The 27646-nt window shown below is 47.2% G+C and overlaps 1 pseudogene; it reads left to right on the top strand.

The window, feature by feature from the left end:
- Nucleotides 1–7846: 7846 nt before the first annotated feature.
- On the top strand, nt 7847–27110 carry LOC142483320 (uncharacterized; annotated as a pseudogene).
- The last annotated feature ends 536 nt before the right edge of the window (nt 27111–27646 follow it).

The following is a 27646-nucleotide window of genomic DNA, read 5'->3' as shown; positions in this document are numbered from 1 at the left end:
GTACTCAAGCAGAACTAGAGTACCCCTCCTGTTCTAACACCTGGGCATCCCTGAGGCTTTCAAGTCCGGACTCCGCACAGACCCAGAGGCACCAAGCTTGGTAGCCATCGGGTCTCTCGGAATCCATGACTTGGAAATCCCATGGTTCATTCACAGATTATCAGTACATATACCTATTAAATATAACTCTTTAATAAAATATACTGTGTCCTGTATCTTGTGTGATAAAATGTGTAAGTTCCTATTCTGGTGTCAGGGATGGAGTGAGGGATAACAAAAAACTTATGATCGCTCATAAGACAAACTGGTGCTACTAGAATTGTCCTTAGCAAAACTATCCAGATAAGAAGAGAGTTAGCAACAAAATGCATAAACGTCAATAAAAACCTCTTGGTGCCAGTGTCCCACTCAGATGTCTCAAGAGCTTAAAGAATAAGGAGTCTCTATATCCCACTGCCCGTGTATATGGTGCTCAGCAACGGGGAGGATACATCGTGGTAGGGAGGAATAACAACAGTAAAACCGCAGTATCCCTGAACCAGGGACCCCCGCTAAGTCACTGCAGCCCTCCGCCACAACCTCTTACCCGGTGTCACCCACGATGTGGCAGTCCTCACCGCAGAGGCAGTCCTCACCGCAGAGGCTGGGGAACGTAGATCCAGGGGAGAACTCCCTCACTCACTCACTATCTTGACTCGCCGGCGTCTCCGATCAATGATGACGTCAGGGGTCACCGGATCCGGAAGAGGAAACAGCGTGCTCCAGCCCAAGGTAAGGATAATGCAGAGAAGGTTGTAAGGAGGCGGTCCCTGGCGGCAGCAGTGACCGCCTCCTTACAACCTTCTCTGAATGGAGTGAGGGATATACTGCTTATACTCACTAGCCTCATTCTTGCCACACTTTAGAAAATAACTTTGAAAACTTTGTTCACACAAGAAATCACTCTCAGCTTTATCACATAGCTGGAGCACCCCCTGAACCCCTATACCAGGTTCAGGGTACCTGGGCATGTATCTGGGCACCTCTCTGTAATGGTGAAGGGGTTAACCAGGCTCACTGATAAAGGTTAAGTCCACTTGGTTACCGCTGCCCTGTGTGTGAGTCCTAGAGTGTCAGCTTTTGGACCCAGATGTTGGAAATGCATTACTGTGTGCAAATTATGCGACAGTAAAGATTTATTTGTCTTTTGCCTTTCCTGGGGTGCTGGGACCGGGAGATTTCTAGGCTGTAAGTCTCAGGGTGGGTTTGCCGGAGAAAGTCTTAACAGAATGTGTCTATGTATCGGGGTTCCAGAGTTATGGGATATCCCAAAAGTTGGATCCGGGAATCAAGTGAGATTCTCGGATACAGTCAGGTACATTATTCCGGTCAAACTCTGACTTGTGACTCACCGCCAGGATTGCTGCTGCAGCAGCATCATCCAGACAAGGTAAACGGGCATGAAGGGGTTAATGTATACCTGCAACCATACATGGAGTCCCTAGTATAACAGGGTGTCCCTAGTATAAGGAGGGGTCCCCAGATACATGCCCAGGTACCCTGAACCTGGTATAGGGGTTCAGGGGGGGCTCGAGCTATGAGATAAAGCTAAGTAGGATTTATTGTGTGAGCAGAGTTTTAAAAGTTATTTTCTAAAGTTTGCCAAGAACGAGGCTAGTGAGGGTAGGTGAATTATACTCTCACTCCATCCCTGACACCAGAGTAGGAACTTATACATTAAATCACACTGAAGACAGGATACAATATATTTTATTAAAATAGTTATTTAATAGGTATATGTACTGATAACCTGTAAATGAACTGTGGGATTTCCAAGTCCTGGGTTCCAAGGGACCAGGTGACTGTGTCTGTGCGGAGTCCGGACCTGAAAGCCTCAGGGATGCCAAGGTGTTAGAACAGGAGGGGTCCTGCAGTTCTGCCTGAGTACCCGCATCCTGGGCTAACACAGGGCTATCCGGCCACCATGTGCCAGACCCCAGACTGTGGAGCCTGGGCAGCTGGTGGGCTCAGTATGCAGAGAGGCAGAGGTGCCAGGTTGGCGTATGCCCCTTTATAGACTGAGAGAAGGTGCCCGTCTGGCTTTACAATACCAGCAAATCAGTGATTGGCTGGCAGGAGAATTCCCGCGCTCTGATAGGCTGTAGAGGTTGGTGAATGGGACACTGAGACCCATAAGAAAGCTTGCAGCCAATGAGAAGAGCAATACCAAGCGTCAAACCATCAGCGGGAAATTCAAAGATGCTCTGTGCTGAATAGACGCGAGCCGGCTTCAAAGATTTTGACTCAAGAATTCTTCTAAAGAACGTAGCGGTCGCGCCTGGCATTGCGCCGAAATCCGTTCCAGGACTTTTGTGAGAACCTACCGGTCAAGCAAAAGGGCTCCTACAGAGGTAATTTTTGCGAATTTCGTTCTAAGGATAGATTTATTCGTTAGCCCCTGTCACGGAAGTCCAAGCTTATTAACACTTTACCATCTCGATCCTTTGATTGAATAAAGCATGCAATAAAATAAATTGTATTTATTTACATAAAGAACACACACAGCTTGAATTACAAAAATATCACAAATAAACACTTACGGGAACCGGGCAAAACGAAATAAACTGCTTCTAGAACGAAAGTCTGTGAAATAAAGTCCTTGGGTAGCAATTCCAAGGAGCGGGGTTGATACACAGCAAAAGATGCAAAACAGTCTTTTTGGCTAGGGGCACAGCTTGCGGTCCCTGTATCTCCACCAAACGAAATCTTTTCGTCCTGCCCTTGCAGAATTCATTTACAGACGAGACAACGAGTATTCTAAAACTTGCCTTAAACTAGCCAGGTACATACTGGGTACATACTGGGTACATGCTGGCACCTTTCAGTGACATTTCTGCAGAGGCTAATGGCCCATCGGATTAACACAGCAGGGGTCCCTGGCAGTCCCATTCAGTTTGACTGGGACTGCCGGGGACCCCCGCTGTTAATCCTATGGGCCATTAGTCTCTGCATAAAGGTTACTGAAATGTACCCAGCATGTACCCAGCATGTACCCAGCATGTACCCAGCATGTACCCAGCATGTACCCATACTTCCCGGCATTTATCATGTGCACCTGGACAGTATCTTTTGAAGCTCCAGCCCTTCTACAGACATCCTGGCGACATCTCCCCAGGGTGTCTCTGAAGCCCGGACCCTCAGTTATGCATGAGTCACCCCTGGAATAGCTGATCATGTTTACTACATGGTGCATTCTTAATGTATCCGGGGTCCCACATGGCTGACCTGTACATTTCCCAGCTCATATACCTTTTAATATGCCAAAACCAGGGCTATGCCCATTTATGCACTTATACACAAGTTACAATTAATACAATCATATCATGGCTGTGCAACATTTGAAAGTGTAACATTGAAAGTGTCTGGAGTTAAATTTGGAGTTGAAATTGGAGGTGAAGATTGGAGGAAGATCTGGACTCTGCACAACAACTCTGCAGCTGTGAGAATTTGATTTTCTAAATGCTATTATTCTTTGTACTCTTCCTATCCTCCAATCCCTGGCCTGTCTCTCCTCCTGCATCTCACCGTGCCCTCCCTCCTGCATCTCACCGTGCCCTCCCTTCTGCATCTCACCGTGCCCTCCCTCCTGCATCTCACCATGCCCTTCCAATCCTCCAATCCCTGGCCTGTCTCTCCTTCTGTATCTCACTGTGCCCTCCCTCCTGCATCTCACCGTGCCCTCCCTCCTGCATCTCACCGTGACTTCCCTCCTGCATCTCACCGTGCCCTCCCTCCTGCATCTCACCATGCTCTCCCTGTTGCTTTTTTTGCTTACTGTTTGCTCACTACTTTGTGAACGTATCTATTCCCCCCAATTTCCCCACTCCCCACAGCACCATTATTTATACACCTCTCTCCCAACAACTTCTTTACCCCTCAATAAAAAGCACCCACACAAATCCTCTATTCACACCCTCTATCTACTCCTTCCTGTTGCTGGGGATCTCCCCTAAGCCTGACCCAAGAAACACACCTGATATCACCCATGCAGCCTGCCATATCTTTCCCTGTAAATGGTGTTAACCTTCTGATTTAATAGTGACTAAACTTAAATCTCACCCCACAAGTTAAGCATCCCAACAGCCTGCACTCATGGTTACTGTCCCACACTCAGCCACTCCTACCACCCATTGTGGCCAAGCACTGCCATACACAGCACTTATTTCCTCACCTGCTGTCTCTGTAAGTCTCCCACCATACCTCTTAGATTGTAAGCTCTTCGGGGCAGGGATTTCCTTTCCTATTGTCTGATTTTGCTGCACTTATTGTATCATTTTAAGTCCCTGTACTGTATTCTTTGTGAAGCGCCGAATACACTATTGGCGCTATGTAAATAAAGACATAGAATAGAATGATCCATACAATTGATACAATCTACATAATCCCATTCTAACATTCTGCACACCACAAATTAGACAGCTACGACCTTTCTAACTAAAGTTATATAGTAAATTGGGTGAGGGCTTTGATGTGGTGTGTGGTTAAACATTTCCCTCCGCCTGCGGTCTGCGGTCGGGAGCTCAATGTATCCGTTCCCGGTTTCACTTGATAACCGCAGACGCACTTACCCAATTGAGCTTAATTGGATAATGCGAACACCTCCTGTAACAACGCGGAACCACTTATCTAACCACAAGTCAATTATCCCCCTGACTCTGGTGAAGGCTGTTTCCGGCTTGTCTTGTGGTTAGTCAGTGAGACAATGTTGCAATTGCCGCTGCTCACCGCCAACCACAAGTGCACTTAACCAATTAACCACTTAAAACCCGGTTAGAAGGCCCTTAATCTCCACGGGCACATTTTTAGACATATTATAATAGATTTTCAGCCAGCACTGGGCCGCAGAACTGACACTCAAAAAATACTTTTTATGACACAGGGGCACCCAGCCGGGTAGACTACCTTTATTTCCTGGCAAGGGTACCCCTTCACCGTTACAGCCCCGTTCCCAGTATTTATGTTAACCCTGTAAATTGTGTTATATTGTGTGGATGTCTTTTCTTGACAAAAACTACCATTTATTTTACCTCCTTGCTTTGCTCAATCAATGATCCCGGTAAAAAGCGGTGTTGATAAACCTGGTCTCCCGTGACACCGTGACACCGTGACACCGTGACACTGGCTGACAGTTTATTTTTCAAGTATTGTTTAGACAATAATGCGGTGACCAATTTTACTTCCACAAAACTGACCCAACCCTGCCCTATTACTATCCCTGCCCTGCCTGTTACTGCCCAAGCCCTGCTCTTTTACTGCCCCAGCCGTGCCTGCTACTGCCCCAGCCGTGCCTGTTACTGCCCCAACCCTGCCCTGTTACTGCCTCAAGTTGTGGTCGTTGGGAAGCGCAAACATGTGAAAACAGAAAATAAATGTCTGAGAGTGCAGTATTGTTAAACACGAATAATGTGGATTTCTTCTCTAGGTCTATAGATTGAATACTCACAAAGACCTAAAGAAGAAATCCACGGTTTTTGTGTTTAACAATACTGCACTATCAGACATTTATTTTCTGTTTTCACATGCTTGCGCTTCCCAACGACCACAACTCCATCCACACTTCATGGGAGTGAGAGAGCCATCCTCCACCGGGTCACAGCAGCATTCAACGAATTTGTTTGTATAAATATCTTTGTTTAACACTATTTGCACCGACTTAAGATTGATGCGCAATTATTATTTTGCGCGCCACTATTGATGATTATCTTTTCACTGTTACTGCCCCAAACCTGCCCTGTTACTGTCCCCGCTCTGACTGTTACTGCCCTAGCCCTGTTCTTTAACTGTCCCAACCATGCCTGTTACTACCCCAGCCATGCCTGCATCTATCCCAGCTTTGCCTGTTACTGCCCCAGCCCTGCTCTGTTACTGCCCCAGCCCTGCTCTGTTACTGCCCCAGTCCTGCTCTGTTACTGCCCAAGCCCTGACTGTTACTGCCACAGCCCTTCCTGTACTGCCCCAGCCCTGCTCTGTTACTGCCCAGCTCTCCCGGTTACTGCTCCAGCCCACACTATTCCTGCCCCAGCCCTGCCCTTTTACTGCCTCAGCCCTGCTCTGTAATTGCCCCAGGCCTCCCTATTACTGCCCAAGCCCTGTTACTGCCCCTTCTCTGTTACTGCCCCAGCCCTGCTCTGTTACTGCCCCAGCCCTGCTCTGTTACTGCCCCAGCCCTGCTCTGTTACTGCCCCAGTCCTGCTCTGTTACTGCCCCAGCCCTGCTCTGTTACTGCCCCAGCCCTGCTCTGTTACTGCCCCACCCTGCTCTGATACTGCCCCAGCCCTGCTCTTTTACTGCCCCAGCCCTGCTCTGTTACTGCCCCAGCCCTGTCTGTTACTGCCCAGCCCTGTCTGTTACTGCCCAGCCCTGTCTGTTACTGCCCCAGCCCTGCCCTGCTACTGCTCCAGCCCTGCTCTGTTACTGCCCCAGCCGTGCCGTTACTGTCCCAACCCTGCCTGTTACTGCCCTAGCCCTGTTCTTTAACTGCCCCAACCATGCCTGCATCTGTCCCAGCTTTGCATGTTACTGCCCCAGCCCTGACTGTTACTGCCACAGTCCTGCTCTGTTACTGCCCAAGCCCTGACTGTTACTGCCACAGCCCTGCTCTGTTACTGCCCCAGCCCTCCCAGTTACTGCTCCAGACCACACTGTTACTGTTCCTGTCCCAGCCCTGCTCTGTTACTGCCCAAACACTGCCCTGTTACTGCCCAGCCCTGCTCTGTTACTGCCCCAGCCCTGCTCCTGCCCAAGCCCTGCTCTGTTACTGCCCAGCCCTGCTCTGTTATTGTCCCAGCCCTGCTCTGTTACTGCCCCAGCCCTGCTCTGTTACTGCCCCAGCCCTGCTCTGTTACTGCCCCAGCCCTGCTCTGTTACTGCCCCACCCTGCTCTGATACTGCCCCAGCCCTGCTCTTTTATTGCCCCAGCCCTGCTCTGTTACTGCCCAGCCCTGTCTGTTACTGCCCAGCCCTGTCTGTTACTGCCGCAGCCCTGCTCTGTTATTGCCCCAGCCCTGCTCTGTTACTGCCCCAGCCCTGCTCTGTTACTGCCCCAGCCCTGCCCTGTTACTGTCCCAGCCCTGCTCTTTTACTGCCCCAGCCCTGCTTTGTTACTGCCCCAGCCCTGCTCTGTTACTGCCCCAGCTCTGCTCTGTTACTGCCCCAGCCGTGCCTGCTACTGCCCTAGCCGTGCCTGTTACTGCTCCAACCCTGCCCTGTTACTGCCCCAAACCTGCCCTGTTACTGCCCCAAACCTGCCCTGTTACTGTCCCAGCCCTGCCTGTTACTGCCCTAGCCCTGTTCTTTAACTGCCCCAAACCTGCCCTGTTACTACCCCAGCCATGCCTGCATCTGTCCCAGCCCTGCTCTGTTACTGGCCCAGTCCTGCTTTGTTACTGCCCAAGCCCTGACTGGTACTGCCCCATCCCTGCCCTGTTACTGCCCCATCCCTGCCCTGTTACTGCCCCAGCCCTGCTCTGTTACTGCCCCAGCCCTGCTCTGTTACTGCCCCATCCCTGCCCTGTTACTGCCCCATCCCTGCCCTGTTACTGCCCCATCCCTGTCCTGTTACTGCCCCATCCCTGCCCTGTTACTGCCCCAGCCCTGCTCTGTTACTGCCCCATCCCTGCTCTGTTACTGCCCCAGTCCTGCTCTGTTACTTGGGAAAGGCAGGAAGGAAACCCAGAAAGAACAGGGATATATATATATAATGTGCGTGCGTGTGTGTATATATATATGTATACACTAGCTGATATACCCGGCGTTGCCCGGGATTTAATTTTGCCTGTACCCCCTTCACAGCTATGTTCAGGAGCAGGCGGTGTATACACCGCTACATGCAGAAGTAACTCTCTCTCCCTAGCACAGTGTCTGGGAAATGTTACTGTGCTGCTTCTATGTGTCACTGGTACTGAAGGCTAGAAAACTACAACTCCCATGATGCCCTGCGTGTGAGCATGCGCAGTAGGACATAGTGCTGTGACCCGGATGTAGCAGGCAGTGATACAGGGAGGGTGTGAGAGCTGCACATTGCCCTCACCCGGTAGGAGGAGATTACTGGTAATACAGATACTTCCATGTCTCAGTGCGCTTAGCATAGTGTGGGGACCAGTCCCAATTAGGGGCCCCTATAAATTACAGTCACTTATCTGTGTAAGTTAAGCCTCTCTGCCCTATCCAGTAGGAGGTTACAGCTCAGCAAGCATCTGATCATCTCCCCAGCACCGAGCCCTGCACCCACAGAGGGGAACCACAGGTCCAGCACCCAGCCTGCACCCACAGAGGGGAACCACAGGTCCAGCACCCATCCTGCACCCACAGAGGGGAACCACAGGTCCAGCACCCATCCTGCACCCACAGAGGGGAACCACAGGTCCAGCACCCATCCTGCACCCATCCTGCACCCACAGAGGGGAACCACAGGTCCAGCACCCATCCTGCACCCACAGAGGGGAAACACAGGTCCAGCACCCATCCTGCACCCACAGAGGGGAACCACAGGTCCAGCACCCACCCTGCCCCCACAGAGGGGAACCACAGGTCCAGCACCCATCCTGCACCCACAGAGGGGAACCACAGGTCCAGCTGCTGCCCATCCTGCACCCACAGAGGAGAGCTGCCGGTACCGGAGGGCCCATGAGCTGTGATTCACAGGGATCTCTCCCTCATTGTAATATTTAGATAGAGATGTTGGTGGATTAACCCCTGAAGACTGTAATATACAGTAATGGGAACCCCAGCGTGTTGTGTATTACACATATATCCTCTGGGTTAGAGAGAGGCCAGCAGGACTGCACCTTGGTTATCTTGGGGAGGATACAAGACTGATTCACCTTTATAAATTCTGCCCCAAAGTGGGTTTCATGGGATACTTTAATTAGTTGCATTGTCAGCGAGGGTTTGAATACAGAAGTGAGGGGTTTGGTTACTATTGAGTGAAAGAGAGTTCCGTAGGGAGTGAGGGATTATGGGAAAGGCTGTAACATGGGAGAGGGCTGTATAGGTAAATTGTGCAGAGATGAGGCGTCCTGGTGTTGAGTTTAGGAGGTGAGTTCGGGTGTAACAAGAGATCTGAGGTGAGATATATGGAGGTGCAGAGGAGTTTAGAGCCTCAGAGGACAGGGTTATAATTGTGTAGTTTATACAGAGAGTAATAGGAAGCCAGCAGAGACATTGCAAGAGGTGAGAAGCAGATACGGGTCTAGAAGAGCAGAGGGGTTGAGCAGCAGCATATTATTATTTTTTTGGTAACTTAATTTTTATTTGTTTTCACGGTATTACAATACATGCATACACACATTATTTGCGTTGAACACAGTGCAAATCCAAATTTTCAGGTAAAATAAAACAAAATAACACTCCCTATGTAGGAGAGGGATGGGGAGGTAGAGGGGGGGAGGTAGAGGGAGGGGGGGGGGGAGAAGAACACCTCTTTTGTGAATTTCTAGCTTATAGGTCACCATTTCTCTGCCACTTGCCTATGACCGTCTGAACTTCTATAAGAGTCTCCTAACTTTCCTATATTCTAATCTAAGACCTTCTCTCCGCCTTCCACGTCAAAGGAGAACGCACTTGCTACTATTAGAGCCAAATTGTGGACCTTTCCACCCCTGGGATGTCTGTTTGATCCAGCCACGGTGTCCAGACTTTTAGGTAGTTAGCATATTCATTTTTTTAAACAAATTTTATTGATTAACAAGTTCATGGGGGGTACAGAAAACACAATAGGGTCGGACGAGGTGGGGGGGGGGGGAGAGGTACAGAATAATAAAAGTGTAAGGTACAGTAGTCAGAGTATAAATTACACCAATCACACACAGGTCAGAGAACGTCTCACAGGACGGCTCAGTAAATTGAGGCGGCGGATCATAAGGACCGACTGAGGTGGAGATTGGTTTGGGCCCGACCAAGACCTCGTGAGGCTCATACAATTGGTAATTATGTTGGAGCATATCCCTATCTGCAATGACAGATGGCAACCAAACTGTCACACTGCGCTCACCAAAAACAAGGCAGGACCACGGTGCTGAGGTGGGAAAGGATATAACGCCACCCACAGCCACAAGGGCGCATCTGGAGTGTAGATTAGTCAAGGTAGCCGGGTTGGAGAGGTACGGATGGTGGATATACTTGCCGGGGTCAGAGTTGGAGAGGTGCGGATCGTTGCAGGTACTATTAGCCGTGGTCGGGTTTGAAGAGAGTAGAGTTGTCGTTGTCCGAATGCCGAGGTCAGGTTTGGAGATGTGCGGATCGTTGTAGAAAGCCGGGTCGGTACAGAGAATGAGGAACAGCAAGACAAGGCAAGACTGGAGGCAGAGAAGAGGTGAACAACCCAGGAGTCGGCGCTAGGAGAGGGGTTTTAGTACTGGAGCGGGTGCGCGCGTGTGTGCCAATAGCAAGTTGTTGCCTGACGGGCCGGCGTCGCTGATGATGGTGGAAGCGGGGGCGTGGGGGTCCCTGCAGCAGGCTGTGGTGAGCGTGCCGACGGCGGCGTGGCTCCCTGAGCTTCACACAAACAAGTTTTGTTTACGTTTTTTCTTTCCTCCCTATATTTTGGGTCAGTTGAGCAGGACGTTAAGAGGTCGGAGGAGGCCTCCCTGCGTCCCTACACAATTCAAACCGGGGTTTCCAGATCAGAGAATATGTACGGTAGTTGTCATTTGCCAAACCCGTTAGGTTGCTCATCTTGCATGCATACCGTATTTTATTCCTGATCTGGGACATGGATGGTACTGATTGCTTTGACCAGTGAGCGGTATTACACCTCTAGTGGCCGTGGCAATCTGCGCAATCAGTTTATTTTCATCTCTACTGAATTTTACCGACGGTCTGCAAACATACATATATATATACAGAAACCTACATACATACACAGTGTTCGACAAACCTATACATTTGCTCGCCCCGGGCGAGTGGATTTAACCCCCGGGCGAGTAAATATTGGCCCAAGCAGCACACGTTTGGTACTAGGTGGCGAGTAGATTTTTTTGTGTGGCGAGTAGATTTCTTGGTGATTTGTCAACCACTGTGTGTGTGTGTGTGTGTGTGTGTGTGTGTGTGTGTGTGTGTGTGTGTGTGTGTATGTATATATATATATATATATATATATATATATATATATATATATATATATATATATATATATATATATATATATATATATATATATATATATTTAACCCCCGGGCGAGTAAATATTGGCCCAAGCAGCACACGTTTGGTACTAGGTGGCGAGTAGATTTTTTTGTGTGGCAAGTAGATTTTTTGGTGATTTGTCAAACACTGTGTGTGTGTGTGTGTGTGTGTATATATATATATATATATATATATATATATATATATATACACACACAGAAACCTACATACCCTAGGCCATTCACAACAAGTACAATGATGCTAACGCCTAATTGGGTAACAATGAAACAATAGGCATGTGTAACACATGGGATAAGGGTATTCAGATATACGTCTGCATATAGACAAATCACACGGCAAATAGCCAACAAGCCACTCTGACATAGCATGGAAAGAAACCACTGTCACGGTAGACCAGGTCTTATCTACACATTAATACCGGGATTCTGGACTGAGCACACCAGTTGAGTAAAATAAATTATAATTTATTTCTTTTCAGACAAACACACAAATCTTCACAATATACACTTAAAGCTGCAGTTCAGTCAATATCCTGCATGTGTGGTTTTTTTTAATAAATCAGTTCTGTAGTAAGAAAAAATACTTTTAGCATTTTCTGTTTTTAAAAAAACAACTTTGAAAGACCAATTTTCTTGTATTTTATTTTAACAAGCATTTGCTAAGGCACCGCCCCTTCATGTCCTGTCACGAGCCCTGGCACACCCCTTTGTCAGCCCTGCCCTCCCTCTAGCACATGTCAGTGCAGGAGTGCTCATGAATATTCATGAGCTTCCACTGATGGACTGAAGCAGGATAAAAACAGATCCCTTCACTAATTATGTCACCAAATTTCGCCGATCAATACATGGAGAATTGACCGGCAGCTATACAGTTCTTTAGGTAATTAGAGATTGCCCACATGAAACTATTGAAGTAAAAAAATAAATAAAAATAAAAAAAAAGACTGAACTGCAGCTTTAATAAAACACTTACTGGGATGGGAAAACGAAATCAAATGTCCTTGGAACGAAACAAAGTCTCTGGGCACCCCTGCACACATGTGAGTGGGTGCGCAATTTGATCCGGGTAACAGTTCCAGGCTAGTGGCATAAGTTGCCACCCCTATATCTCTGCCAAAAGGTAAAAGTTCGTTCAGTTCTTACAGGGTTCGTTCGGGAACCCTTGGCTCTAACGTATTCCAGAAGAGGGTGCAAATCTTTGTTACGATGTTGGTTAACCCTTCACACCGGAACTGCTGACGCTAAACCTTGGATGTTTCTTGCTTCCCGGTTTGCATGGAGCAGGTGCTAACTTCACACCTGAGCTCCTTAGCATACCGGGTCCAACCCCTTACCTGGCGACACTAAGTCTGGGGTTTGGCCACGAAGTGTGAAGTACCCATACTGTATACCGGTATCTGGTACTTACAGTATCCCGGCCATCCTAACACCTAGGATCTCTGAGACTTTTCAACTCCGAACTTCTCATAGACATTGAGGCACCAACTCTGCAGGGTGCCTCTGAAGTACGGAGATGAAATATCCCTCAGCTCATTCACCCTTAACATATTTGCATGCTAAAGGATTTATTCCTGGGCTGACAGAAAATGTTTCCTGCCTGTACATTTAAAAACACCATTACAATACAGTTTTTTTAGAAAAGTATGTTCTGCTTATGCAACTATTATAAACCTTATGTGTATGGTTTCTTTTTTCCTATCTGCACCCCAAAAATTAGATTGCTAGCTCACTCCTAGCGTGAGTTAGCCACTTAATTGTACGGGCTGTGATGTGGTCTGCGGTTTAACCCAGTTCCCACGCCAATATACTAATGCGATCCACCACAGGGAGAGCATACCCCGTTTCGGCAGCCCGCTCTGCTTTACAGGCAGACAGTACCCCATAGTGGCCTTTACTACATTCTTGCATGGGACATTGCCTATAGTATTGTGCAAGCGTTATGCATGTTGCCATGACCACCAGACACGCAGATCCTGAGAGGCTGAGAGCGATCAGCTGAGTTTAACACTGGAGGCCTCCTGTATACCTGAGAAATTCACTCCAAGATGGCCGCTCGTTTGTGATTTTGTGATCTCATGGGAAACACCTGGTATGTACACATGTTGGTGGTTACTCTGATTGTGTATGGAGTGGAGTCACTGGGTTTTCAGGTGTGTATGCATTCACTTGTTTGTAGCACTGTATTCACATCCCCTTGAAAAAGACCCCTCTGTGGTGTCAAAACGTTGGTTATCTGTGATGCTGTTTAAGCTAATATAACCTTTTGTCATCTTCCTACTTTGGGCTGTCTCTACTTTATCAGTCCTCGGATGGTAACGTATATTCTATTTATTTTTAAGGGACAAGCACCAGGCCATATTATTATCTTTACTATATATATATTGATGCCCACACTACGTTGCAGTCTCTTTAGTCCCAATTTAAGACAGGAAACGTAGCATATCTCTCTTTGGGATTTATTTACAGGGATTATATCATACATCAACAGGCCCACCGTCCCTTTAAACAAAACATAAAACGAACACCTATTCCCTTTAGGGAAAGTCAACTACACCGTAGTTTTCGCCCTCACTAGTTGGATGGCCAGCTAAGCTGGTTCTCATCCCCAAAACATGCCTTGGCATAAGCAACAATGTATACAGTCTCTGCACACAATAATAAAGCGTTTTGATTATTTGTTAGTTCTTTGAAGCAGACGTCCCTGCTTCAGCACGGTCTCTCGTCGTCCCATCCTAGGGGAACTCTGCCCCACGTGAGCTCAGAGAAACTCTCCTTTGTGCCACTCTCTTCTCTGTTCCCTTTCTCTGGGAACAGCAGTGACAGTCACTCTCAGTCTGGCAGCTTCCTGTGACTTTTAAAACACTTCTCCATTCACTCAGGAGTCCGACCACATTAATTTAGTTTTCAGCTGCTGCTTTTCTCTAGGGAAGATTAACTGGCAAAGGTAGTAAGCAGATTCCATGTATGTGGAACAATGGATCTTCCTTTCTGAAGGTTCTTTACTTTATCCACCAATGAAGACTGTCTTGTGAATGCCAATAGAAGAATTCTGTCTCATGGTGTTGGGAAGTTGGTTCAGCCGCGTTGAATAAAGTTGACCTGTCGCAATCTTAGATGGAATCTGGACCATAGAACCATGTCTACGACTGAGTTTAGAAGCCTATGAGGCACATAAACTGTACTTGGAATGGACGATACATCTATAGAAAAGAATTAACTTTCCAATGATGTTGGTCCCTTTTTAATGGGGGTAAGGACATTATCCACTGTTGACTATTGAATATATTGCTCCATATGATCCAATATAAAACAGTCTTATATAGAGAGATGGGATGTACATTCGTCGTTCTGTCAGGAATCCACCTCAGGAGAGATAAGGCAAACGATGGTGCAGATAGTATAAACAGGTAATCTTTATAGATATTAAAGTCGCATAAAAATGCACCCTTGCACTGCCACACATATACTTGCATGGGTTTAGACCAGGCCTGCACAACTCCAGTCCTCGAGGGCCACAAACAGGCCAGTTTTTCAGGATATCCCTTCCACAGGACAGCTGGCTCAATTAGTGGCTCAGTCATACTGAGTTGTGCAGGCCTGGTTTAGACTCTGTTCAGAGTGTCAAAGTTCTCACCGCCGCCCGACCCGCACAGCGTCCCTTGTACTGTACAGCGTGTTACTTTGTTGCACTAAGAGGACATCACTATCCTTATGGCTGCTGATCTCTGACTCTTTATACTGCGGTTTGTATACTAGGTGGTTATTTTATAACTTAATTCTGATCCATTCATGTAATTTGCAGTGATTGAAATTAAGTTCCTGTTTGAGGATGGACCATATGTTTGTTTTGGCGCCCCTGTCTCGTCTAACTACTTTTTGGGGCTTTAATGTAGTAATAATATTACGTTTGAATGTGTATACTAAATGCTGTATATTTGTCCAAGAAAACAGATCATACTAATTACATTTCTTCTTCTCTTTTATACAGGCACAGCTGTCACCCAACAAATATAAACCAAGGAACCTCCTATCTCAGCACCTCCAGAGGAGCATTGCCCACTACCAGCATGGACAGAGGAGCATTGCCCACTACCAGCATGGACAGAGGAGCATTGCCCACTACCAGCATGGACAGAGGAGCACTGCCCACTACCAGCATGGACAGAGGAGCACTGCCCACTACCAGCATGGACAGAGGAGCACTGCCCACTACCAGCATGGACAGAGGAGCACTGCCCACTACCAGCATGGACAGAGGAGCACTGCCCGCTAGCAGCATGGACAGAGATGCACTGTCCACTTCCAGCATGGACAGAGATGCACTGTCCACTACCAGCATAGACAGAGGCGCACTGCCCGCTACCAGCATGACTCAACACTTGTTAAGTGAGTATACTAGACATTTTGGATATCAAATACCAATATCAGAGGTGTGAAATCACAAGAAGATTTCCCTTTCCCAGCTTTACATGAGGGATTTCCTTTTCTCGTTGGCAGGTTTTCCAGTGGTTGTACCGGAGAGGATAGAGATTAATGCAGTGGAAGAAGAGCCTAACCCTGAGGATCATCTGACTCCAATACAGAGAGATATAGGTACATTTTCTGTTGATGTTTGTGCAGACGAAGGAGAAACAGGTGCACAAATCACATCAGGACATGTAAGAGAGAGTAAAAACACCAAATAGTGCAATATTGTCTACTTCAGCAAATTAGCTTCAATGCTGGAAGTTCTATAAAATTTGCACTCACGTGTTTAACGTGAAATGAGAGCATTGTGATTATTCAAAGTTACCAACTTATGTCTCCAGACAGGTACTCCAGATCCACATAGAGAGGGGGAAATTCCATATACAAAAAGAGGGGAAAAGCAAAATAGTATAGTACTGTTTTTAATGTTAAAAACACAAAGTATTCCACTTACATAAGTGCCTTTGTTTGAGAGCATTCAGACCACACTGGGTCACAGGGTCAGACAAAATATTCACAGCAAACAGCATCCGCTCCACGGCCGTCACAGCAGGTGAGGAAGACTTTACAGTGGAAACGCGCGTTGGGTGATATCAGTGACCACTAAAGGAGCCCTTGTTGATGACATCTGGAGTGGAGGACAACTTTAATCAGCCCAGTACCTGCTGTGACGGCCGTGGAGCGTTTGCTGTTTGCTGTGAATTTTGCGCTTGATTTTTCCTTGCACATTGATGTTTGTGCAGACCAAGGTTATCTTGTTACAAGTAGTATGGTCACCTTTAGGGAATATTCAGGGTTAATTGCCTCTCATAGAAAGTGTCACGGTAGACCAGGTCTTACCAACACATTAATACCGGGATTCTGGATTGAGCACAACAAGGAGGGCAAAATAAATTGTCATTTGTTTTCAGACAAACACATAAATCTTCACAATTACACTGGATAAAACACTTACTGGGATGGGGAAACTAAATCAAATGTCCACGGAACGAATGACTTAACAACAAAATCTCTGATCACCCCTGCACGCATGCGCGATTTGAGACGTGCGACAATCCTTGGCTAGTGGCGCAACTTGCCACCCCTATATCTCCGCCGAAAGGAATAATTTCGTAAAGTCCTTACAGGATTCGTTCTGGAATCCCCAGCTCAAATTAATTCTGGAAGAGGGGTGCAATTCTTCGTTACGATGCAGTTAACCCCTCACACTCCGGAACCACTGACGCTGGAATTTGGACGTTTCTTGGTTGAATCAGGTGAATCTGACTAGGATGTGGCTGCAGGCATTTTTATAGGGTTAAGAGCCCTATCCCTAACATACAAAGCCAATCCTCCCATGGGAACAACTTTTCCCACCTATCCCCGACTTCCAGGAGTTCCTAGAACGGGCAGAAGTTGCTTCCCAGTCTTACTAAGCATGCGCCAACCTGACACCTAAGCTGCTTAGAATACCGGGCCCAACCTCTTTCCTGGCGACAGTAAGTCTGGGGTTTGGCTACCAAGTGTGAACTGCCCATACTTTGCACCGGTATCTGATACTTGGCAATATCCCGGCCACCCTAACACCTCTGGTCTCTGAGGATTTTCAAATCCAGACTTCTCTAGACACTGGGGCACCAACTTTTTATCTGCAGGTTCTGTATGGTATGTGCTACAATTATAAAACTCATATGTATGTTCATGGTACTTTGTTAACTAGCTGCACTCCAAAAATTAGAGTGCTAGCTCTATCCTAGCGCAAGTTATTCACTTAATTGAAGGGGCTCTGTGATGTGGGTTGCGGTTTGACCTATAATTGGTCTGGGTTACAAGGCGGCATACAATGTATCCGTGCTGGCTTTGATCGGTAACCGCACCTCACAGACCTACAGGTTACCAGCAACTTGTTTCATACAGGTTCTGGAGGCCTGTTGGTGGGTCGCGCCATGGCCCACCAGGTGGTCTCCGCGGGTCACCGTGGGCCACAATTGGGTCCCCACGGTAGGCCCGCGGATGTCTGGGAGCTCCGGGTCAGACCCACAGGTGTCTGAGGGGCCTCAGGTGGTTCTCACGGGGGTCTGGGGACCCACGGGTGGGCACTACGGGTCCGCGGTGCCCCCACAGATGTGGGACCACCGGTTTTTCCCCACACACTACGGGTCCGCGGTGCCCCCACAGATGTGGGACCACCGGTTCTTCCCCGCAGGTGTCCCCCATGGACCCACCAGCCTGGTACCCGTGAGATACCCGAGGATACCGCAGGTGGTCTCCAGAGGTCTCACGCAGAACCAAAAGGAACAAACCCTGAATGTAAAATAAATAAACCTGACATATACATTCACGACATCAATCCCCCCCAACACATACAGTACAATAATGTGCCAAATAACTATTATCCAGATATGGATAATAGATTATTTGCCCATTATTAAACACATTAACTAGCATAGTAAAATATAGAAACTTCTACTGACCTCATCAATAAGAAGCCCCCTCACCTTGTCGTCCGTTGCCAACAAAATACATAGCCAATACATTGCAATTACATTTTCAGATATCAATTAACTCCTTAATCACCTTATCGAATAATAACCGCAAAGGTAATTAAGGGGTTAAGCCACCCTGGCCCGATACCCACCCTTCACACATTATTTTGTACAGTGGCTTCATCATGCAAATTTTTTTTTAAACATATATATATATAGATATATATATAATACTGAGTTAAGTTATGGTGAGTAAAAAAAGTGACAAAAACCCTCCACAGGAAAGCAAATATGCAAATACAACTGTATGCTCATCTGCATGTCTTAGGCAGGTCTGCAACCCCGCCTTTCCCCATTATCACCCAGCATTCAGCACTTCCACTGCTGCAAGGGATTCTGGGAAATGACTATATATATATATATAGATATATATATCTATATATATTGTGACAAACGGCTTACTCCGGGGCTCCGTCGTTTGTCCGGGACTGTTTAGAACACGGTCTTTTAGGGTAGGTTAAATGATGAGGCGTCACGTACTGTTCCTTTAAACAGGCTATGCCTGGTTTATTCAGTCCCAGGCACTGAGACTGCCACAGTGCATACAACAGAAAACAGATCAAAACCAAAAGCTGCTCACCTGAGCGATAACTTAACTTAGATATCCCTGACTCAGGGTTGGAAGTGGCTTTTCCACTTCCAACATCAAAACACAGTACCTTTTGCAGTCTTACACAAATGAACAGAAAGATTGAACCTGTTTGGGGAAGAGGCTTCTCCCCTCTGTAGTTCAGCAGCCTTCCAGCCTCCTGGCTCTTGTGGGGAGACCCGAGCAAACAGGAAATCAGTCTTTCATACCTGATTCCTAATTAGCATGACAGGTGACAGAAATCAGGCAGCAGACAAACTCTGGTCTGGATCTCTCATCCCTCAGTTCCAGCGCTTGCCAAACTGTGGGATGGAGTGTATGTATTATAAGGCTGCACTCCCAGGCCAAACAGGATAGAAACTGTCTAGTATCCTGGGAGCCCTATATACGGAATTTATTACCATCCCCTGGTTTCTGTCACAATATATATATATATAGATATATATCTATATCTCTATATATATACATACACACATGATGAACATGATGAACCAATATACAAATAAATGTTTCAGGGCTAACAAAAACATGCTCTAATAAAAATACCACTTCTCCATATCATCCACAGTCAAATACAATCCTATTTCCTAAACAAATCAAATGTCATCTTCCAATCTAAAGCATCAAATGCCAATCAAAAGCCTCAAATGGCACTCAAAACATTGTATGCATCATGTATACAATGTAAATGCAATCTATGCACCATGTACACGCTGCAAATCAATGTTAACAATACAATATTCCAAAGAAAATACCATTATATCAAAAGAAGTATACTATTTAATCCAAGCAAGTCACCATAAATCAATTTGCATTAATTAATCACATCCCAAAACAATTACAATACCATCCATACCAATTACACAATTAACTATTGCAACCGTTAAAGAGAACAAGTTACCATCAGACAAAATAGAAGTACACCAAAAAATAAAATATACAAAAGCTAGCCTCACCATGACCTAAAGTACAGCATACAAGCCCAAAAATTACATCTATCTAATTCTAAAATACATTACACACATCTATGCATAGCAGCATAGCCAAAATCATTTTAAATACTGCAAAGCAAGCGTTTCAAACAAAATAATGTCTTACCCTGTATGTATATATCGATCTAGACATACATACATACATACAGTGGCAAGAAATGATGTACAAAAAACAAACAAACACATGTACAAAGCAAAAAAAAAAAAAGCACAAGTTAAATAAAATACATTTTTTTGGTTCACTTACCATTACTTGACCCACTCACCGACTCCCGTTGAACAGCTTACTCTCGAACCAATCCACCACGCACAGGAGCCCATAAAATAATAAACCATAAAATAATAAACATTAAAATAATAAACCAAAACAATCTACGGGTCTTCTATTTGTAATCCATCTTCATCTGTATTCTTCTTTCTTGTATCTGCGGCTCTCCTCCGGGGTCTTCTTACCGTCTGCTGCCACGCCCTGGTCTTCTTCTTCGGGAGGTCCTTCCTCCTTGGAGTCTGTCTTCAAAATGAGATGACATAGGCTTTTAAAGGCCTATGATGTCACATTTTCGTCATGGTTCCCACGGCCCTGATTGGGCCGTGAAAACCACGTGCTTTGGCCGAGAAAAAAAAATGGTACTAGAACCAATCAGAGTTGGGATGTATTTCCCACGTTCTGATTGGCAACCGTACCATGTGAGGCCGGCCATGTTTCTTTTAATGACATCATCTTAAAGGCAATTGAAGCTAAGCCATTCTGATTGGCCGTGCTTTCATTGCCTTTAAATGACGTCATAATTTTTTTTTTCACAGCCCAATCAGGGCCATTGGAACCATGACGAAAATGTGACGTCATAGGCCTATAAAAGCCTATGTCGTCTCATTTTAAAGGCAGACGCCGAGGAGGAAGGACCTCCCGAAGAAGAAGAAGACCAGGGCGTGGTAGCAGGCGGTAAGAAGACCCCGGAGGAGAGCCGCAGATACAAGAAAGAAGAATACAGATGAAGATGGATTACAAATAGAAGACCTGTGGATTGTTTTGGTTTATTATTTTAATGTTTATTATTTTATGGTTTATTATTTTATGGGTTCCTGTGCGTGGATTGGTTCGAGAGTAAGCTGTTCAATGGGAGTCGGTGAGTTGGTCAAGTAATGGTAAGTGAACCACAGAAATGTATTTTATTTAACTTGTTCCTTTTTTTTTTGCTTTGTACATGTGTTTGTTTTTTGTACATCATTTCTTGCCACTGTATGTATGTATGTATGTATGTATGTATGTCTAGATCGATATATACATACAGGGTAAGAAATGATTTGTTTGAAACGCTTGCTTTGCAGTATTTAAAATGATTTTGGCTATGCTGCTATGCATAGATGTGTGTGTAATGTATTTTAGAATTAGATGTAATTTTTGGGCTTGTATGCTGTACTTTAGGTGAGGCTTGCTTTTGTATATTTTATTTTTTGGTGTGGATGGTATTGTAATTGTTTTGGGATGTGATTAATTAATGCAAATTGATTTATGGTGACTTGCTTGGATTAAATATTATTCTTCTTTTGATGTAATGGTATTTTCTTTGGAATATTGTATTGTTAAAATTGATTTGCATCGTGTACATGGTGCATAGATTGTATGCATCATGTATACAATGTAAATGCAATGTTTTGAGTGGCATTTGAGGCTTTTGATTGGCATTTGATGCTTTAGATTGGAAGATGACATTTGATTTGTTTAGGAAATAGGATTGTATTTGACTGTGGATGATATGGAGAAGATGTATTTGTATTAGAGCTTGTTTTTGTTAACCCTGAAACATTTATTTGTATATAGGTTCATCGTGTGTGTGTGTGTGTGTGTGTGTGTGTGTGTGTGTGTGTGTGTGTGTGTGTGTATACCACAATTATTAAGGTTATGGTGGGTAAAAAATTGACAACCCTCCACAGTAAAGCATATAGCAACTGTAAATATTACTGTATGCTCATTTGCACGACTTAGACAGGTCTGCAACCCCGTCTTTTCCCATTATCACCCAGCACACAGCGTTTCCACTGCAGCAAGGGATTCTGGGAAATGACATGCAAATGAGCACACTTTTGTCTCAAGCTCGTATTACACAAGCAAATCCTCAAGCGAATGCATTAGCGGCTATCCGCTAAGGTAATGAAGCTGCATTGATGTAAATTTTAATAATAGTGTGCTTGAGCAGGGGGTCCCCTGAGCTGAACCGCATTGATTTCTGCCTCAGAGACCCCCCTGCTTCCCGAGTTACAGGCCTCGGTTTGTGGCATCGGTGCCAGTGCGGACGCCATCGTTATAGAGCCCACGTCGCGTCTTGGACGCTATAAAGATGGCGGCGACATTGGCCTCCGATGCCCCATACCGGGGCCTGTAACTCGGGAAGCAGGGGGTCTCTGAGGCAGAAATCAATGCGGTTCAGATCATGGGACCCCCTGCTCCCGCACACTATTATTAAAAATACATTAAAGCAGCTTCATTACCATAGCGGATAGCCGCTACAGTAATGAATTATTGTTTGTTATGTGTCTTTTAATACTAGTTTAGATGTGCAGGGGGTCTCCTGAGCTGAACCGCATTGGTTTCAGGTCAGAGGACCCCCTACTTCAGGAGATACAGGTATGGGGTGCCGGTATACCCTGCAGAATTTAAATGTCCCGGTCACGTGACGCGGGAGCTTTAAAGTGCTGGGGATACCGGCATCCCATAACGGGGCCTATATCTCCTGAAGTAGGGGTTCCTCGAACCTGAAACCAATGCGGTTCGGCTCCGGAGACCCCCTGCTCATGTACACTATAATTAAAATGTATTTATTTAGTGTACGATCGCCTGTTACAGCCTTGCATGGAGATACAGAATCTCCATGCAAATGTTACAAGCGGCTTTTTTTTCTATCAGCTAGCGTACGTAAAGGTTAAGAACGCTAGCAGGGGGGAAAAAGCATCACGTACGCTGTGGCTGTTTTGAGCTATTTTGAGCAGGTACGTTAAAAAATGGCCTCAGGGCCTTAGTGAATCGCGTCCCCGGCTTCACTTTTTAACGAACCTGCTTTTTGGCCAAATCAGAAAGCAAAGCCATTGAGCTTAGTGCATAGCCCCCTATATGTCCAAGTTCAACCAATACTAAAGTTAGACAACAGATACTTATCCTACAGTATATTTTTATTTACAGAATTTTGATCTAGAGGAAGGCAAACAAAAAATCCCAGTGAAACATTATCCAATGGTGTCTCAAAGTTTATATAATTAACTCACTAGTATGATAGACCAGGCGTTCCTTAACTTTACTTCTCATGGACAATGTCAATGTTAATAATAATTTGGAGGATATACAGTACATGTACACTTAGATAATCAATACAGTAAAATATATAATTTGTATAAATATAAATTCACTGTATGAGCTGCTAGAATCAAATTTTAGGTCTTTGGGAACCACCACAAAAGTGAATGGTGTCCTCTAGATATCATGGGGCCACAATGTTAAAGCCATGGGAATAGAGTAAAGAGGCCATTTTGTTAAGTAGTGGTAAAGTAAATTTTTCAAAGTACAGTGTCTTATTAGTAACTAGCTGATATACCCGGCGTTGCCCGTGCGTGGAAGGGCAGGGGGAATGGAGTGGAAGGGCGGGGGCGGGGAGGGCAAAGGGCAGGGGGGCAAAGGGCACGGAGGGGTGGGGGGGGCAAAGGGCAGGGAAGGGCGGGGGGGCAAAGGGCAGGGAGGGGCAAAGGGCAGGGAAGGGCGGGGGGGCAAAGGGCAGGGAGGGGCAGGGGGGGCAAAGGGCAGGGAGGGGCGGGGGGGGCAAAGGGCAGGGAGGGGCGGGGGGGCAAAAGGCAGGGAGGGGCGGGGGGGCAAAGGGCAGGGAGGGGTGGGGGGGGCAAAGGGCAGGGAGGGGTGGGGGGGGCAAAGGGCAGGGTGGGGGGGGGCAAAGGGCAGGGTGGGGTGGGGGGGGCAAAGGGCAGGGAGGGGTGGGGGGGGGCAAAGGGCAGGGAGGGGTGGGGGGGGGCAAAGGGCAGGGAGGGGTGGGGGGGCAAAGGGCAGGGAGGGGTGGGGGGGGCAAAGGGCAGGGAGGGGCGGGGGGGGGCAAAGGGCAGGGAGGGGCGGGGGGGGCAAAGGGCAGGGAGGGGCGGGGGGGGCAAAGGGCAGGGAGGGGCGGGGGGGCTAAGGGCAGGGAGGGGCGGGGGGCTAAGGGCAGGGAGGGGCAAAAGGGCAGGGGGGCAAGAGGGCAGGGAGGGAGGGGGGCAAGAGGGCAGGGGAGGCAAGAGGGCAGGGAGGGAGGGGGGCAAAGGGCAGGGGGGCAAGAGGGCAGGGAGGGAGGGGGGCAAGAGGGCAGGGAGGGAGGGGGCAAAAGGCAGGGTGGCAAAGGGCAGAGGGGAAAAGGGCAGTGGGAGGGAGGGCAGGGGGCAAAGGGCAGGGGGCAAATGGCAGGGGAGGGCAGGGGGCAAAGGGCAGGGGGCAAAGGGGAGGGAGGGCAGGGTGAGGGAGGGCAGGGGGCAAACGTCAGGGGGAGGGAGGGCAGGGGGCAAAGGGCATTGGGAGGGAGTGCAGGGAGGGCAAAGGGCATTGGGAGGGAGGGCAGGGAGGGCATAGGGAGGGAGGGCAGGGGGGGGCAAAGGGCAGGGGGAGGGAGGGCAAAGGGCAGGGGGCTCCTCAGAGGAGAGGCTGAGACGCTCCGGTGAGGAGGTGCTGTGCCTCCCGCGGGGAGAGGCGGAGACAGCCGGAGGAGCGGCCTGTGTGAGGGGAGAGCCGCGTGCTCTGTGTGTGTGTAGGGGGGGGAGCGCCGCATGCTCTGTGTGTGGGGGGGGTGAGCGGGAGGGTGAGGGGGGGGGAGTGGCCTATGGGTGGTGAGAGCCGTGGGGAGGTGAGAGTCCCCTGCTGTGTCCCGGGCGCTCGCTCCGCTCCCCCGCTGACTGTATCGGCGCCGGGGGGGGGGGGGGGAGGAAAAAGCGCTGGAAAGCGGGAGACCCGGGGAGAGGAGGAGGTGCGCGCGGGTCCCGATGAGCGCCGCGGTGTGTGTGTGTGTGGTCACTCCACCTCAGGCCAATGAGAGGTGTGCGGGGGCGGGGGGGCCAAGGGAGCAATCTCATTGGCCTGGCCCAAGGTCCAATCTGATTGCTGCTAGGCACAAAGGGAGGGACACAGGGAGACACATACAGACAGACAGACAGGCAACGACACATAGGACACTTTGAGAAATATATAGTAGATTTGCTTTCAGTCATTTGATTTACAGGTCGAAAAACATTTGTTTTTTTTCTTTTTTGTTTCTCTTAGAAAACTGCCTGAATGATGAGCAGAACTGGAGTGGGAAACGGTTAAGTACTAAGAACAACCTCCTCAAATATCAAATTATTCCTACAGGGGAGAAACCTTTCACATGTACAGAGTGTGGGAAAAGTTTTTCTCGGAAGAGCAACCTTCATGACCATGAGATGATTCACACAGGAGAGAAAGCTTTCATATGTACAGAGTGCGGGAAAAGTTTTTCTCGGAAGAGCAGCCTCCATGTCCATGAGATTATTCACACAGGGGAGAAAGCTTTCACATGTACAGAGTGTGGGAAAAGTTTTTCTCGGAAGAGCAGCCTCCATGACCATGAGATTATTCACACAGGGGAGAAAGCTTTCACATGTACAGAGTGTGGGAAAAGTTTTTTTCGGAAGAGTAACCTCGTCATGCACCAGAGACTTCATACAGGGGAGAAACCTTTCACATGTACAGATTGTGGGGAAAGGTTTTCGATGAAGAATAGGCTCCAAGTCCATGAGCGGATTCACACAGGGGAGAAACCTTTCACATGTACAGAGTGTGGGAAAAGTTTTTCTCGGAAGAGCAGCCTCCATGACCATGAGATGATTCACACAGGGGAGAAAGCTTTCATATGTACAGAGTGTGGGAAAAGATTTTCTCGGAAGAGCAGCCTCCATGACCATGTGATGATTCACACAGGGGAGAAACCTTTCACATGTACAGAGTGTGGGAAAAGTTTTTCTCGTAAGAGCAGCCTCCATGACCATGAGATGATTCACACATGGGAGAAAGCTTTCCCATGTACAGAGTGTGGGAAACAGTTTTCTTGAAAGAGTAAGCTCATCATACACCAGAGACTTCATACAGGGGAGAAACCTTTCACATGTACAGATTGTGGGAAAAGGTTTTTGATGAAGAATAGCCTACAAATCCATGAGCGGATTCACACAGGGGAGAAACCTTTCACATGTACAGAATGTGGGAAACAATTCCGTGATGTCAGCAACCTCCGCCAACACAATAGGATTCACATGGGTGAAACCTTTTGTATGTACAGAGTGTGATAAAAGCTTTTCACTGAAGTGGAAGCTCCTCAAACACCACAGGATTCATGCAGGGGAGAAATATTTCACATGTACAGAGTGTGGGAAACAATTCTGGATTCAGGCCGCCTTCTTGAACACAAGAGGATTCACACAGGGGGGAAATCTTTCACATGTACAGAGTGTGGGAAAAACTTTTCACATAAGTACAGGCTCCTCGAACACCATATAATTCATACAGGGTAGAAAGCGTTCACATGTGCAGAGTGTGGGAATAGGTTTTCTCTGAGGAGCGGCCTCCGCGACCATGAGAGGCTTCACACAGGGGAGAAACCTTTCACATGTACAGAGTGTGGGAAACAATTCAGTAATGACAGCTCACTGCGCCAACACAAGAGGATTCATACAGGGGAGAAACCTTTCACATGTACAAAGTGTGGGAAACCATTTAGGAATGAGAGCTCCCTGCACCGACACAATAGGATTCACACAGGGGAGAAACCTTTCACATGTACAGAGTGTTATAAAAGCTTTTCACATAAATGCAAGCTCCTCAAACACTACAAGATTCATACAGGGGAGAAAGATTTCACATGCATAGAGGGTGGGAAACAATTCAGTATTCAGGGCCGCCTTCGCGAGCACAAGAGGATTCACACAGGGGAGAAACCTTTCACATGTACAGAGTGTGGGAATAGGTTTTCTCGGAGGAGCTGCCTCCTCGACCATGAGAGGATTCACACAGGGGAGAAACCTTTCACATGTACACAGTGTGGGAAACAATTCTGTAATGAGAGCTCCCTGCGCCAACACGAGGATTCATACAGGGGAGAAACCTTTCACATGTAAAGAGTGTGGGAAAAGATTTGCTCGGAAGAGCAGCCTTCTCAGACACCACAGGATTCATACAGGTGAGAAATAATTTGCTTGTTCAGATTGAGCAATGTACCAATAGCAATACCATGGTAATAAAAATGGCTGGTAACCTAATACCATCATTTTTTACCATAATATTCTTATCTGCTTACTGCAGAGAGCTGCGTGGGGGGGGGGGGGGTCTGAGAGAGAGGATTTTTGGTGGGTCTGGCAGAGAGTGAGGAGGGGCCAGGTCTTAAATAGAGAAGATTCGGGGTGGGTCTTTCAGAGAGAGGAGGGAAGCGGGTCTGGAAGCTCCATGACTGTCACATGCTGCAGTTTCAAGGAATCCTCCTGTTTGTAATCTCACCCCTTCCTTTCCTCCCACATGCCTCTCAACCCCTTCCTTTCCTCTATGACTAAATCCAAAGAGGGAATTGGAAATAATGCACAATACTCAGGTCCTAAATTAAAATCAGGAAGGAGATAGACCAAGGCCTATACTAATTCAATTCCTGATTATACAAATATATGGAACAGCAAGTAAGGCAGAACCTCTACACTACAGGAAATATAAGATTCTTCAAATACAACAGCACAGGGACTATGAGAAAAAGATGCAAACTCGTGAAATGGAGACATGATAGGGGTTATTACTGGTGTTTGTGGTGCACACCTGCTGGTATCAAGAGGGCTGAATCGTCCACGATGACTTTGGGACACAGGAACAGGCTT

This window comes from Ascaphus truei, unplaced genomic scaffold (genome assembly GCF_040206685.1).
Source record: "Ascaphus truei isolate aAscTru1 unplaced genomic scaffold, aAscTru1.hap1 HAP1_SCAFFOLD_320, whole genome shotgun sequence".
NCBI lineage: Eukaryota > Metazoa > Chordata > Amphibia > Anura > Ascaphidae > Ascaphus > Ascaphus truei.
This window is presented reverse-complemented; position numbering and strand designations above follow the sequence as displayed.